Source organism: Haliotis rufescens, unplaced genomic scaffold (assembly GCF_023055435.1).
Source record: "Haliotis rufescens isolate VD_foot unplaced genomic scaffold, xgHalRufe1.0.p SCAF_1, whole genome shotgun sequence".
In the NCBI taxonomy this organism is placed as follows: Eukaryota; Metazoa; Mollusca; class Gastropoda; order Lepetellida; family Haliotidae; genus Haliotis; species Haliotis rufescens.
The window spans coordinates 44,477,074-44,494,081 of NW_025963779.1; the positions used below are offsets into that span (position 1 = coordinate 44,477,074).

General features: G+C 39.2%; 1 protein-coding gene across 2 annotated transcripts in view; it reads right to left on the bottom strand.

The window, feature by feature from the left end:
* Nucleotides 1-17,008, bottom strand: part of LOC124136483 (ras-specific guanine nucleotide-releasing factor 2-like) — a 977,843-nt gene that overhangs the window by 169,167 nt on the left and 791,668 nt on the right. The gene's annotated exons all lie outside the window — the stretch shown is intronic.

Genomic DNA, 17,008 nt, shown 5'->3' on the forward strand with positions numbered 1-17,008 from the left:
AATGTGAGTATTGTAAACTTCCGGCAACCGCTGATAGAGATGATATCAACGGAAAACAAGCATTTAGGACTGAAATTAACGTATTTTGATAGCAAATTGCATCAAGGCAGAACTAACAATCAATGAACTGCAAATCAGCAAATCAGCAAATCAGCAAATCTTCCCGAAACTTTCAGGAAATTCAAACAAACTTGTGAATTCATATTCAATGGACCCCTCGCTGAGAAAGATGAGAAAATCAAGGTTCAATATCTTTTGTTATGGGCAGGTGAGGAAGGCATGGACATACGTGAAGGTTGGCATTTATCAGAAGACGATAGAAACAAGATAAATATTCACTGGCAGAAATTTGAGAGTCACATTAAGCCAAAATCATGTTTTAGAGTTGCACGTTTTCAACTGAGGGCCTTGCGACAGGAAGATACAGAAACAGTTGATGCTTTCATTACCAGGGCAAAGGTCATTGCTGCATAATGAGAGTACACAAACACTGATGAACAGTTACTTGACACACTTATTTCCGGTGTTAAGAATGAAACTGTCCAGAGAAGGTTGATATCAAAGGATAAAACACTAATCCTTGATCAAGCCCTTGCAATTGTAAGATCATTTGAGACAACAGAAGCACAGATGAATGACATACAGAACACAAAGAAGATACATAACATTGACAGAAGGGAAACACGACAAACATGTTATCAAGGCAACAGAAGTGACAAAAGTAACAGACATTACAGTGGTACAGGGAACAGATCAGGCAGAGGTACAGACAGGGAGACAAAAGACAACATAGGACTGCACGGCGGTCATTGCTGGAATTGTGGACGCAGCCATCCACGTGAGGTTACTTGTCCGGCATACGGATCACAATGTGACAACTGCGGGAAACTCAATCACTGGGCCAGGACGTGCCTTTCTAAAGGAAGGGGACCAGTGAGTAACTCAAATAACAGACCAAACCAAAGGAACCAAGGTAAAAAGGTCCATGAAGTAAGTGAGATAGAAGTTGCTAAAACCAACAAAGATAGCAACAATAAGTTTCAGAACTTTGTTTTTGACTCCATTGAAGCAAGTTACCATGACTACCAGACAACTGAAAACAACATTGACCTACATTCTATTTCCAAGGACAAGGTATTTACCAACATTTCCATTCATGCAAAAGACAACACTACACATATAAATTGCAAGCTGGACACAGGTTGGCAAGCAAATGTTATGCCTTGACTGGTGTACAATAAGCTATTTCCTGCAGACATAGACACTAACGGCCTTCCCTGTGGATTAAAGCCTTCCAACATTAACCTCACAGCCTATGGAGGAGGTTATATCAAACAATACAAAACAGTCAACCTCAAGTGTTCAACAAACAACATGACAAGGCACCTTGACTTTCATGTGACTGAAGCAAACGGTCCCATTAACCTTGGCCTTCGAGCATGCATTGATCTCAAGCTGGTAACAATGCACTGTGATAGTATTGATAAGGACAAACAGAATCCACCTCCAAAACAGAATGACCAAGCAAGCAGTGGCCTACCTACAAGGTCTAAAGAAGAGTTCATTGACAGATTTCCTGACTGCTTCGAAGGGGTCAGTCTATTTCCTGGAGACTACCACATCGAATTCAGGGCAGATGCAGAACCATTCAACCACCAAGACGTGTTCCTGAATCGTTGAAAGGGCCACTACGTGAGGAACTACAGCGAATGGTAGATCTGGACGTGATAGAGAAAGTTGACCAACCAACCGACTGGGTGAGCAGTCTTGTCTATGTCACAAAGTCAAATGGCGACCTGAGGATTAAACAAGTGGATCAAACGAGAACATCATTACACCCCAACTATAGACGATGTTTTGCCAAGACTCACTGACGCAAAGGTTTTTAGTAAACTTGACGCTCGATCAGGTTTCTGGAATGTAAAACTTGACGAATCATCAAAATGCTCACCACATTCAACACTCCTTATGGACGTTAAGAAGCTTCCTTTTGGGCTGAACTCGGCGCAAGATGTCTTTCAGAAGAAGGCAGATCAAACATTTGAAGGAATGCCTGGTGTGATTGGAATAGCTGACGACATTGTTGTGTACGGACACACTGATACTGAACATGACCAGAACCTGTCCACAATGACAAGGTATCCGCAATTGTGAATGTGGAACCGCCAATGTCCATAGATCAACTACAATCTCTTCTGGGTATGGTGAACTACCTGGGAAGATTTACACCAGAACTGGCAACAATCACAGCCCCTCTACGTGACCTCTTGAAGAAGGATGCAGAATTTGCATGGTTCCCACCCAGAACACAAGAGAGCTTTTGAACAAATGAAAACTGCTGTAAGTACTCACACAAGACTCGCCTACTTTGACCCCAAAAAGCCGACAACTATACAAGTTGATGCAAGCAAGCGGGGACTGGGTGCCGCCCTAGTTCAAAATGGACAGCGAGTGGCCTTTGCAAGTAAAAGTCTAACTGACACAGAGTCAAACTACAGCAATATTGAAAGAGAAATGCTGGCCATAGTTTTTGGGCTTGAGCATTTTCACCACTACATATATGGGAGACCAGTTGTGATCCAATCTGACCATAAGCCCCTGGAGAGTATCACCAAGAAAAACCTTGTAAATGCCCCACCTCAACTGATGAGAATGTTACTTCGCAGCCAAAGGTATGACTATACAGTAACATACACTCAAGGAAAAAACATTCCAGTAGCAGATGCCCTATCGCGTACACCAATCCCTGGCGAAGCTATTCCAGGTATGGATGTCGTCGTGAATGGGCTGGTGAATGTATCCTTACCATGACTGAGCCAGATCAAGGAATCAACCGACAAAGACAGGGAACTTCAGCTCCTAAAGACAGCAGTGTTGTATGGATGGCCAGACACACGGAAGGACTGTCATGCATTGGTCAGAGATTATTGGAGCTCCCGGGATGAAACAAGCATATATGACGATGTTTTGTTGAAGGGAGACAGGGTGATCATACCTCAGGATATGAGGCAAGACATCTTGAAATGGATCCATGCTGGGCACCAAGGATTTGAGAAATGTAGACTCAGAGCCAGGGAAACTGTATATTTGCAGGGTATGAATACAGACATAGACACAATGATACGAAAATGCTCAGCATGCCAACACAACCAACCCTCACAACAAATTGAACCTCTTCTACACATTGAAGCTGTAGAGCCATGGAATGTAGTAGGTTCAGACTTGTTCACCTGGCATCAGGACAACTACCTGGTAATGGTGGACTGCTTCAGTTGTTTTCCGATAATTCGACGCCTCCAGTCAACAACAGCAACAAAGGTGATTGTCGCAATGAAATCTGTGATGTCAGAGTATGGAGTGCCACACACCCTTATCACTGACAATGGCCCCCAGTACAAATGTAATGAATTCAGGGAATTCACAAGTGAATACCAATTCACTCAGATCACTAGCAGTCCTCACTACCACAATTCAAACGGTAAGGCCGAGAGGTATGTGGGAATCGTGGAGAAAACTCTTCAGAAGGCAATAGAGTCAAATCAGGACCCAGCTATGGCAATGCTGTGCGTACGAACAACACCCCTTGTCCCAAAGCTGCCTTCACCAGCTGAACTAATGTTCAAGTACAAGGTTAGATCTAACCTCCCGACAATCAGCAAGAAGTCTGCAGATACAGAATTTAAGGGGAAACTTCAAGCATATCGTCATCAACAAGCTCAGTACTACAACGTGAACACCAAATCACTGCCACCACTACAACAGAGCCAATCAGTGAGAATTCAAAATCCAATCACCAGCAAGTGGGAACCAGCGGACGTCAACAAGGTGTGTGACGAACCCAGATCATACATCGTCAAAGGAAGTTTGGGTGGCATCTACAGGCATAACAGAAAACACATTAGAACAACAGGCGAATTGTTCAAACTTGGACAGCACTGACAGGTGTCCCATCACCTGTTAAATCAAGCTCCCCCAGCCATCAAGCCGATGAAGATAGTGCAGCTCCTTGGACACCGACAGTGCTCAGACAAAGTGACTCTTATGCATGCAATTACACAACCAGATCTGGGTGAAGTGTGAAGCTGCCAGCCGCTTGATTTGTGAACTTTAGATTAACCAAAGACACTTTAAGATTTCCTTATGCATATATTTGCTGTTAATGATAAGATTCATTCCCTTTGTTGTGACACAGTAATTAGTGTCCATTAAGTTGGTTTCCCAAGTATTTGCCTTATATAAAAGGGGAGATGTCGTAGTATCGGTCAAGAACCAGTTAACTACGGTACTATCGCTCTAATGCGCATGCCCGGAGTTAACGTGCAAGACTCCATTGCTATAAAACATGCTCAACATAAACAGCCATCGACCTATAATCAGTCGTTGATTATCATTGTGTGGAACCCCGGTATTGAACAGGTATCATAACAATTATCATCGTTAATATTCTAAGAAGACCAACTCAATTACATCATTGACATAATCCTGTATTTTGGCTACCATCACATTAAAACTGTATCTTCAAATTTTCAACAGAAGGCCTCTTCAGTGTTGACTATCCACAATAAGTTGTGCAAGCATAAGCATCTTGCTTACCCAGAATCCTTGTGTAAGACTGGAAAACCACACTTTTTTCCAATATCCTCTAACTAGCTGCAGATGGTTGGGGGGATTTCCGATATAATAGAGGTAGTATTCTTACAATTATTAATAATGATGATCATTGTTTGATCATTCTGGGGAATATAAAAACCTCTATGGCATCATTGCCAGAATATCCAGATATTCAGGCCCAAATCTGCAGCAGATACCAGTTAAACTTTCCTTCTTCAAAAGTTTTAACATATCTATGCCATCCTAAAATAACACAGAATTTATTCGAGGGTTGGGGTCCCAGGGTTGAAAGATAAATTTCGTGGTTTATGCTGACAGCCTGAAATGTTCATATACAACAGATATATTTTTTTCAGAATTTAATTGCCCATAATTATACGTGCATATAACACGAGTGCGTATTATACGCGAATAAAAATAAGTCTTTTGTACATTGATCAATCGGAAGGGGTGCTAATTGGGATTCTGACATCGAATACGGTAATTTAACTTATAAGTTATCAGGTGTTTTTCTAATCTGTTTGCCAAGGTCACTTAGTATGGAATTCTAAATTTAGATACATATCCCTGGTCACACTTCCAGAATATCGGACATAATGATTTGCCAGTATACTGTACATATATGTGACAACCCTGAAAAACATTGGGAGAATCCAAGCTAAAATGAGCACCTGTAATTGCCATGGTTATGGCTAATCAATAGGATCCATATTCCAGAAAAGAGAAACCTGTGATGGCAAAATTATCTGAAGAGAGGAGATGCAGCACTTCCCGTCATTTAAGTTGCATTGATAAAATATACAACACAAATTAATTTGTATGTGATCTCTTATTCAAAAGAAATATCATGAATCCATAAAGTATGACTGTTAACAAATAAACATGCAAATTAAGTAAAACAAATATGTCATTAGAAAGAGAATTTATGGATGTCAACTTCTTTATTATGAGGAACAGCACCATGTGTTCCTCACAATAAAGAAGCTGACATCCAAAAATAATCAACCTTATGTGTATCACTTCTAAATGAAATTCAAAGACTTAAATAGATTGTAACGGAACGGCAAAAGACTGGTCGATAATTACTTGTGGACAAATTACTAAAATAAATGGATGCTGCCACCAGTCACAAAATGTGACAAAATAAATACAAGAGCTTGGAGATTAGGTTTAGCGAAAATATATCACCAGGATCTACAAAGTTACGAATGTCGAAACTAGCGAAATGCAGAAGGATCACACAACGAGTAGGTAAAGTTCATTAACGAGTTTATTAATTATTCAATGAACTGAAAAATCTTGTATATGGTCTCGAGATCGCGAGACGCGATACTGGCTTTGAACTGTACTGGAAACATCAGTCGCTCGGCATTGTCTGTCACATCGTGGCTCAAGAATCCGGTACTTGTCTGTATCCCTCCCACGATTGATATATCTGAACTGTTAAAACAATTAAACTGTACAATAAACTTTGAAACTTGAAAGTGTACCAACTTGGCTGCAACCGGAACTGGATCCATGTAATGTAAACAATACATTCCGGAAGTCATGTGACCCCGAATGGATGACAGTGAGGCCACACCTCCGAGAGCTGTCAAACTGCGATTTAAGACAGCATGAAGTCAAATCCTAAATAAAGCTTGGAATTAAATATATAGGATCGATTCTAGAACGATCCCTGTAAAGATCTGTAGATAAAAACGATTGACTGTGATGGCATCATCAAGCGACTTGATAATGTAAACAATCGGGTCGGAATGACCTCGGACCCTCCGGATCGCGATGACAATCGATGACTGTCAAAACATCTGAATATAGGCTGTAAACTGTAATATTTTATACGGACGACAAATCACTTGCAACTTGTGATAACTGTAACTGTAACTTGTATGCTTCAATAATAACGATCTTGGAATATTCCGTCGGAATGAATCTGGAATGGCTGTCGGAATCTCGGAACTGTCAGACGTCATCCGGACGTCAACAAAATGTCATCCGGATGTCCACAAAGGTTAATAATCACTAATCCACAATCGAATAGTCTGTAATAGTCACCAACCACACATATGACTCTGTTTCCACTTTCTGTTTCAGGAAATGGACCTAGGATGTCAATTGCCAATCTCTCCAGGGGTGCTCCAACACTGTACTGCTGTAAAGGTGCTTTAGATTTTCTGGTTGGCTTGCGTCGTGCAGCGCAAGTCTTTTTTGAACGCTTCCCCACAACTGGGAATAATAACCTCTTGTTGTGTTGACAATCTCCAACACAACTTCTAGATACTCTGTGAGGAGGGGCCCCTCTCCTTCCCCAGACGTAGTTCTCGACGTTCCAAGTCTAACTTTGCTTGATAACGCCACAGGAAGTCTAGTTCAAATATAGCTGACCCTCTGATGTCTGCTACTAGGAAGTCAACTTGTTTACTGACTGTCTTGACCTGAATCGTCATCCTGGTCCTGCCATACAACTTGAGACTATTTCCATTTGCCTTCTTCACCTCGTCAGAAGTAGGCAAAAATCGGGACACATCTGAACCTCTGTAAATGTAAGATACTGTTCTCGAGACATGGCATTCTCTGTAGAACCAGTGTCCAACAACAGTTTGACAGATTTCCCTGCAATATTTACAGCTATATACAAACCATTCTCTGACTGCTTGAGAGGAATTATCTCTTCTTTGTCAGCAGAACTTGCTGGATTTGAGTGTTGATTCAAGGGATGGCGACTGGTCCCTTGATCTTTTCCCTCTCTCTTGGTCTTTTTCTCATAAGATGTAGGCTCACGACCCTTTGAACAAACAAATTCTAGTTTCCCTGAAGATTTCCCTTCTGCTGAGGTTGAGGAACTCTGGGTGGATAACAACAATCTCTGTACATATGATTGGTCAACATAATTGTAACACACCCTCCTTGTTCCTGACTGTGAAGGTCTATTCTCTGCCACTGGCATAGAATCAAGTTTCTTTTCAAACTTGTTTATTGTCTCCATGAGTCTTGATATATGTTCAACTTGATCATTCTGTCGATCTGATTTGGCTGCTAAAACTCAGAGTTGTCTGGCTCTCGACTTGTCAGCAGGTTGCAATCTTTCACATTCCAGGTAAGTCTCCATTTCAAATGCTGCTTGAATTGTCTCTTCCAAAGTATGAGGATGAGACTGGACAACGCTGAATCGTACCTGTCGATCATGAATGGCCTCAATGAAATGACTGCGTGCCAAGCGATCTTTACAATCTCGGGTCGCATCAGGATATGCAAGATTAACTAAGCGACGTATGGCTTGCTCCAGATCCTGTATCGACTCTCCTTCTTTCTGTTTTTCGTATTTCGATCATGTACAACTCAACTTTGTCATTTCCGCCGAAGTGACGTCCCAGCAATCTTGTAATTTCTGGGTATGTCATGGGGGCCATGCTGTTCTCCATAAATCTGTAGTGCTCTAACCCGTAAACTTGCTGCTGTTACTGTTAAACTTGATTCTGTAACTTGGAAAAACACTGCTTAAAGGTATGTCAACCTTATAAAATACAACATGTTGCTGGTACCATAGTTAAAATTAGTGTGAAGGCTGGGAGTTGTTCCACTGTCATAAAAGGCTGCAAGTGTGATCTTTGAAGTACCTGTTAACCTTGCTAGAACAGGAATTTTTGTTACAATATCATAAGTTTTAAGCTTTAATCAACAATATTACCTGTTGAGATCATGAGTGTTACTGATAAAGAAGAAATAATTGTTTTATTGTACCAGAAACCAAATAAAAATAGAGCACATAACACTAAATCATATATATTTCATTTTACAAATCACATGTAAAGTGATGTACAGTAAACTACAGTTATAACAAACTGAAAGGGACCACTAATTTTAGTTTGTTAAATCTGGCGTTCGTTATATGCATTTTGACTGTCAGACATCTTTTATCAAGTCATGAGACATACATGTACAGAATATATCCAATTCAATCACTGTGTGTAGTGATTTGTGGCAAATTTGCCAGATTGTATGAGTGCTTCACTATATTGAGATCTGTATGCCATGTAGAGTTATCTCCCTGCACGAAATGCCATGTGTTCCAAGACACAGGATTAACCCTCTGGATGCCTAGTTTTTTTTCTGACGCACACTTTCCTGAGATCGAAAAAGTGACAGTTGTACGAGAATTGCGCTCACTGGATGTACCCCTGGCTATAAAATTATGCAGATTTGGAGATTATTAAATTTCCTATCTGGTGGTGTAAATTTAACTGCAAGTATTAAACAGGAAAAGACACTGCGAAGTGTTGTCCGAGAATTAATTCTGCGTTGAAAAACAGCAAATTTCACCGCTTTTTATCGTACACCGATAAAAGTACTGTGCGACGATTTTTTTATTCAGCAGCTTTATGGAAAGTGTGAGCGAACAAAATACGACCTCATATCTGAACGACATATCCATATATCAAATGCAGTGATTTTGACACAAAAAGCTGTATACAGGTCAATGACTTGGACCCAAGAAATGTAATAAGTCAGTGGCAAAAGTCAACAAGTCACTTAAACAAAGATTCCGGATGCAGTAAAATTTCGAAGTTAAATCAGTACTTTTAAAAAATCGGGCATAGCTTCCGCACACCCGGCAATACTGCCATCAACTTCACCCCCCATCCCCCAGACACAAGGACAACTGTCACAAGCGTGCAATGTCTGACCTTTCCCCATGTTGAAATATATATTTTTAGGGCTCCAAGCCGAAAGGCTGTAGAGCCCTATTGTAATCGTTCGATTTATTATTTATTATTATTTATTATTCCGCCGTTTTTTGTTCCAGAGATAGCAGTTTAACCACTGGCTCGATTTTGTTCAAATTTTGTGTGTGTGTGCAGGGTGTTAGGTACCAAATACCACAAAAATTCCAAGGCCGTAGGCCCTATGGCCAAGGGCAGATAACTGAAAAACAAGTATTTTTTGAAGATATATTTCGCCTTATTGCTCCGCAACCGCTTGTCTTATTACTTTCAAACTTTACACATGTCTGCTGCTTCGGGTGCTTAACATTTTCTGTTCTTTGACCTTGGTCATTGGTCACGTGGTTTGGCAGCCATATTGGATTCAAAGTTTTTACAGGGTTTTGGGGGTACCTGTCTTCAAATCCTATCTCCTCTGAATCCAATGCATGAAATGCATCCAAACTTTCCGAGTACTGTCTCCATACATATCACATCAAACTCTGTTAGCCGATTTTGGATATCTTTTTTAGTTGCTGCCATATTGGATTCAAGGTTTTCACAGGGTTTTTTGGGTACCTGTCTTCAAATACTATCTCCTCTGAATCCACTGCATGAAATGCTTTCAAACTTTCTGAGAATTGTCTCCATACATAACACACCAAACTCTGTTAGCCGTTTTTGGATATCTGTCTTAGTGACGGCTCTGTTTGATTTTGATTTTGATGATTTCTTTCACCGAATTTTTCCTTTATATAAAGATCACATCTTGTAAGGTTCTCCACAGAAACTATTGAAAGTTTACATGAAGTTAGTGTGCCATATGTACCTCATCTTTTGTTCTTGGTTGCATGCTAAAAGTAACACCGCCTGGTGGTAATATTGACAAAATACCGAAAACATCGCTCAGAAAACTCAGGATTATTTCCCTTTGACCGTCAAGTGTCTTTTGCAGTATGTATACTACCCTTGAAGATGATGGTTAGAATTGGTCTTCAGCAACCCATGCTTGTCTCAAGAGGCGACTATCGGGATTCGAACATTGTCTGGGTGGTAAATGGGTTTAGAACACTCTGGTTAACTCTGACACACACCAATTTCTTAGTGTTGAAATCCTGCAAACGGTGACTATCTTTTGACGGAGTTGGTACAGGCAAACCATTTGAGGATTCGAATATGAGGATTCGAGGTCGGAAATGGGTTAAAAACACACTGGGACATATGTGGGGATGTCTCACAAGCGGTTCATTACATTTAACGGCGTTGGTACAGGCAAACCATTTGAGGATTCGAACATGGTCGAAGTCAAACATGGGTTAAGAACACACTGGGACACATGTGGTGATGTCTGACAAGCGGTTCATTACATTTAATAGCGTTGGTACAGGCAAACCATTTGAGGATTCGAACATGGTCGAAGTCAAACATGGGTTAAGAACACACTGGGACACATGTGGTGATGTCTGACAAGCGGTTCATTACATTTGACGGCGTTGGTACAGGCAAGCCATTTGAGGATTCGAACATGGTCAAAGTCAAACATGGGTTAAGAACACACTGGGACATATGTGGTGATGTCTGACAAGCGGTTCATTACATTTGACGGCGTTGGTACAGGCAAACCATTTGAGGATTCGAACATGGTCGAAGTCAAACATGGGTTAAGAACACACTGGGACACACGTGGTGATGTCTCACAAGCGGTTCATTACATTTGACGGCGTTGGTGCAGGCAAACCATTTGAGGATTCGAACATGGACGAGGTCGGAAACAGGTTTAGCACTTTATCTCAGCAATACGACATAAACCCGGGGCCCTGACGAACTCAGAACGCTCATCCATTTGACTGGAGCCCAACTGACAAAGAAGTTACAGTCTGGTTCAGAGTCACCAAGCCGAAAAGCTGAAGAGTCCCAGTGCTATCGTTTGATTTAATATTATTATTATTCCGCCGATTTTTGTACCAGAGCTAGCATAATAACCACTGCCTCGATTCCATTCAAATTTTGTATGTGTATCCAGATACTTACGTACCAGATACCACACAAATTCCAAGGCCATAGGCCCAAAGACCAAGGGCAGATAACTGAAAAATAAGCAATTTTAAAAGCTATATTTTGCCCTATTGCTTCGCAACCGCTTGTCCAATTACTTTCAAACTTTAGATGTGTCTGCTGCTTTGGGTGCTTGACATTTGATGTTCTCTGACTTTGGTCATTGGTAACGTGGTTTGGCAGCCATATTGGATTCAAGGTTTCACATTGTCTTTTGGGTATCTGTCTTTAAATGCATACTCTTCTGAATCCATTGCATAAAATGTTTTCACACTTTCTGAGAATGGTCTCCATACATAGCACATCAAACTCTGTTAGCCGATTTTGGATATCTTTTAAATCGACGGACCTATTGGATTTTGATTTTGATCATTTTTTTCACCGAAATTTGAATTTAAAGATCATATCGTGTAAGGTTGTTGACAGAAACTATTGCAAGTTTACATGAAGTTAGTGTGTCATATGCATCTCGTTTTTTGTTCATGGTTGTATGCTAAAAGTAACACCGCTTGGTGGTAATATTTGATTAATATTTGGGACACCCCTGGAACACGCAAATTTCGTAGCGACGATTTCCGTTGACTATCTTTTGACAGAATTGGTACAAGCACACCCTTTATGGATTCGAACATGTTCGAGGTCGTAAATGGTTTTAGAACAGACCTGTACACCCTGGCACACGCCAATTTTGTAGCGGCGATACCCTGCAAGTGATGCCTACATTTGACGGATTTGGTTCAAGGAAACCCTTTGAGGATTCGAACATGGATGTGCACTGTGCACACTGTTACTTGGAGCCCGCCATTGCTGCTTGCAGCTTTAATTTTTAAATAGCCTTGTACTTACTTACCTATTGTTGAAAAAAACATTGCAAACATGACATTATTTCAACACATATCCAGGGTTATGGGTTTTCGGACACTGAAGAAACAGTCATAGTTTTCTCGCTGATCACATGAACAACTGTAAGTGTAAAACTTCTCATTCACTTATTCATAAAGGACAACTTTATCTTAGAATCAAGCCATCATCTGAGTATTTATAATTTCTGTGTGACACCTACCGTTATGGTGCAAGTATTCGTGATTGAAAACGTATGATGTCCGAAGACCTATGATCCGACGATAATAGTATTGTGTCATGAATAATAATAAAGGCATAATTGATGCTGAAAGTTCTGATCGAAAAACAGGACAATCTGCGACGGTTCTCCGGAAACACGATATTTTCGGAGTATTTTTTTTAATCTTTGATTATATTTTTACGAGGAAGATGACTCTTTTCGAGGACCACTGTTTTAAAAAACGCGATTTTCAGCGTTTTTGCGGAGATTTCACATTGTTAGATCTAATTGTTTACGTATTGAACAAATTGACCAGTCACCGAAGGGACTTCCCGCGCTACATGTATTTCGATTGCGAAAGAGTTATGTTGACATTTAATAGTCAAATTGCCTCAAATATGACTTTAAATGAGTCAAGGTATGGCATTTATGATATGTGTATCCATTCTCTTGCAAATAAAGTTCGTTTCAAGGCGTCAATAGCGGTAATCTGACCGTGGTTGCTGTAAATAACGGTGAGTTGTGCGATCTACCGATCACTTCGCATACGATTTCGCCAAAATTATTATAATTATTGAATAAATTTTTTAATAAAATCTTTAAGATATATTGCAAACATAAGTCCAGATAAACAATGAACACCTTTTTATAACCAGATATTATAATAATAGGATTAAATTGCGTACTTCAGTTCGGATTTGTTGACTGGTATTTCCGGTGTTACGTGATCGCGGTGATCAGTTGATTATGTTTTTTTTAGATGGGGGGAAAACATTGTGTCATTGGAAAACTTAAGTTTATTATAAACATAAGTAAATATTTGGACCATGCTTTACCGCCCGCTATAACCGAGTAAGCGCTATTATTGACGGGCGTAATAGCGAGAGAACACTCACTGTATATGATGCTGAAAGCTGGGATCGAAAACAGGACAATATGTGTACTGTACATTCTCTCAATTGGCACTAAACTTTATGAGAGCATTTCATCGGGCATTAAAATCGATACCCTGAGTGGAATAATCCCTACTATTTAATCATGAAATTATGACACGTGTGATGGCTTGCTTAGCATTTTTATCGGTCAAAAGTCCAACAACTTAAACAAACCATCGGTCAATTAGAAATTTTATCGGTCTATGACCGGTGACCGACGGCCATCTGAAACCCTGAAATGGAGTTATATGCGTATGTATAACTACATACATTTAATGCAAAAAATAGCCTGCCGTAAATGATGAAAACTGATTTTCTCTATGACGTCAAAAGGCGACAGAGTTGTTTCACACGTACTAAGTAAAGGGGGCATTACTCCGCTATGCTCAGCACTAGTTTATTGTAACCCAGGTCACTTGGTGAGAATTAGCTGTGGGTAAGGACAATATATTTTCGTGGTGTTTTGTTCACGAGGAACCAAACTATCCCAACACAAATATCGATATAGAAACTGTATACATTTAGGTATAAAAAAACCCATGAGAAATGATGATATCGTACTTCATAAAAAAAGAAGTAATAGCGAAATGGATGGCCCTATCTAACGTATAGATTAGTCCTTAGATTCCAACACTCTCCTGAATGTGCAAGTGTAATTTCACTAATGTTGCACTATTATTAATGGAGTACTAGCCTTATTATCAAATGTAATGAATTACTGAAAAAAATGACACCATTCTATATGACGCCATGGCTGGTTATATGTCTTTGACAACGTCGGAGAAAGACGACACTGGTATTCTGGTAATATATATCTCTCCTAATTTTCGTTCATGGTATTGAAAAGATGGATGTGTAAAACAGAATATGACGCTTTTTCGACACAACATAAAATGACTGCTTTTAACATTTGAATAATGTCTTGAATATATAAACAATTAGATAGTTTACCGTGTGTCTTAATTGGACAAGACATGTACCTGTTTGGCATCAATTTTACGTAATCATGCAAATACTCAAAAGAATATTTCAAAACAAACAAAATTATATTTAATATTGGACATGTATTTGTTCATTATTATATCATTATTTCTTTTCATCTTGTCTCAGAATTATACAATAAAAGATGCGAAGAAAGCTCTATTGGTATAGAATTATGAGGATAATTGTATAAGTTTCCACCAACGGGGTACATGGGGTTATATGTTTATACTTTTTGATAATTCAGAGAAATGGAGAAATAAATTAAACAGTTTAATAACCTGCAGTCACAATATCTAAAAAAGGATGAACCCATTGATTATATAATGCAAAGCGAGAGGAATAATTCGTAGATTGTTTGTGACTATAACGCGCACCTGGCGAATCAATAGATATCACTGCTCTGTATATCAAACAACATAAAAAACAACAATTCCAAGACCAAAATATTTCTTCTAGAAATGTGTGCATATGCTTTACCGAAAAATATTATCCATTTAGAAAAAGTAATATATTCAGTTTTAGTTATAAAATAAATTGAAACGGCTATTCATTGACATTGTTTATATGAACTTACAATATTGACTATTACACTCCCAGGAAATATGTACATGTTGCAGTTACATTTACATTTACATTTCATCTTGTAACACTTGTCCAAGAGAAAGAATTATCGTATACAACACTATAAACTTATCAATTTCTTACGTAAACAAACACGAGATTATCATAGGTTTGTACATGTTGTGACCTATATCTACGTATGATATCACTTTGAACATTGACAAATATCAAAAGTGAAAAAATGTATAAACGATATGCAAAATCCACATCATAACCGAATCGGTAAACAGCAGGGGATACAATGATTGTGTGTGCTTTCATTCCACATGTTCAAGGACCTTCACCTCTAAGAAATTACCAAATATGTTGGTGTGTTGGTTGGTTTGTTGTTTTACGCCGCACTCACTGCCACTCAGCAATATTCCATCTATATGACAGTGGTCTGTATACCAAATATGTACAACAATGTTGACATATGACATCACTACCGGCCACCGACTTTTACAAAATGGCATGTTCACAGTCAACAGTATGCTGGATTTTATGAGGAGACTTTCGTTGTGACATGTAAGTCATCAGAAACATTCTGACAATCTGTTTATTATTATTTATTGTTATATTTCTCATTGAAACCAACGGAAATAGTCAGAAATTCCGATAAATACCATTGTCGTTGTGCGTGATTTTGCGTCAGTCATGGCGTCACACAAGATGGAATCTTTGACAATTTCTGTCGAAAATATCAAATATTTGCAATGTATCTATTTTTAGTTCCCCAATTCTCGCTACTATTCTCTTCCCATGCATATTCTATAATGTTGAGCCAATGTATTCAACAATTAGACGAATGGATAGCTCAAAATAGGAGAAAATGCTATACTGTGTCAAATCTGAATTTTGCTTTGTTTACATTTCAAACAAGTGCAGTTTTTCGAGCACAGCGTTCGAGTAGTATAGGTAATGGGGGTTCTGGACCACTTCCACTGGAGCCAGATTTATATACCTATACCACCACTACAGGGGGAATTTTTTATGCAAAAATGATGCGATTCAACGATAGTCATAAGATTAAACTAAATTGTAATGAAAATATTCTCTATTATTTTTACTAATACGTATACCATTATTTTTAACAAAGTGATACTCAACATTTTTACTAAGTTCTTCGTTCATTTTACTAGGAGACCAGACTATATAGTCTTCTTGGTAATTGGAAAGAAACAGTTGAATACCGTATTGTGTTGGTTTGACATCACTGATATAATATATACCTTGTGGTAATTCTTTCCATTTGATAATTTTGTCCCTGAGCATAAATGTTTCGATAGCTCTTTCGAGTTCTTCCTTTGTTGGTTTGTAATTCTCCATTATTATATACTTATGTAAGCATTCGTTTAAATGTGATCCAACGATAGGAAGCAATCTATTTTTGATCTCCAACCAGTTCTTTGGTTTTGGCACGGAATAATTGACGCGCTTGTTGTCTCCCCTAAACGAAACGAAACTCCTCCTCGGATATCTTACAATCAGCCATTGCTGTTGAAATATGATCCTCAATGCTGTTCAACTTTGCTTCGGCGAGTATCCGAATATTATCGTGTTTTAATGATTTCTTTTGTAACCTACGAGAAATGAATTTTATCGCTATTCCTGCCAGTCCTGAGACTCCGGCCGCTATTTACATGCCAAGTACGATAGGCGCGGCGATTATAGTTGATAATAAACCAACACCAGCTACACCGAGTCCCATGCCAGCTGTCACAAGTGCAGTGTCAACTCCGTCCAGAGCATTCACGGCCCTGCGATACTTTTTATACAATCCAAGTCTAAACTCCCTCTCCTTCTCTATTCGATGTTTTATGTCGCTTATTTGATGTAATCGAAATCCATCAACAGTATCCATCTTTTCAAATGCCTCATCGAGCGCCGGATATAAACTCATAGTGTATATTACGGTCATATAATAGTCTTTAATTGGTCTTGCTTAAATGTTTTGAGAGTATACATCAACCTTATCAAATGTATATTATACGGCATGAATATCTTAGTAAGAGAAATACTGTCACTTTTAATAATTTGGACCCCCTCAAGGGTTGCAA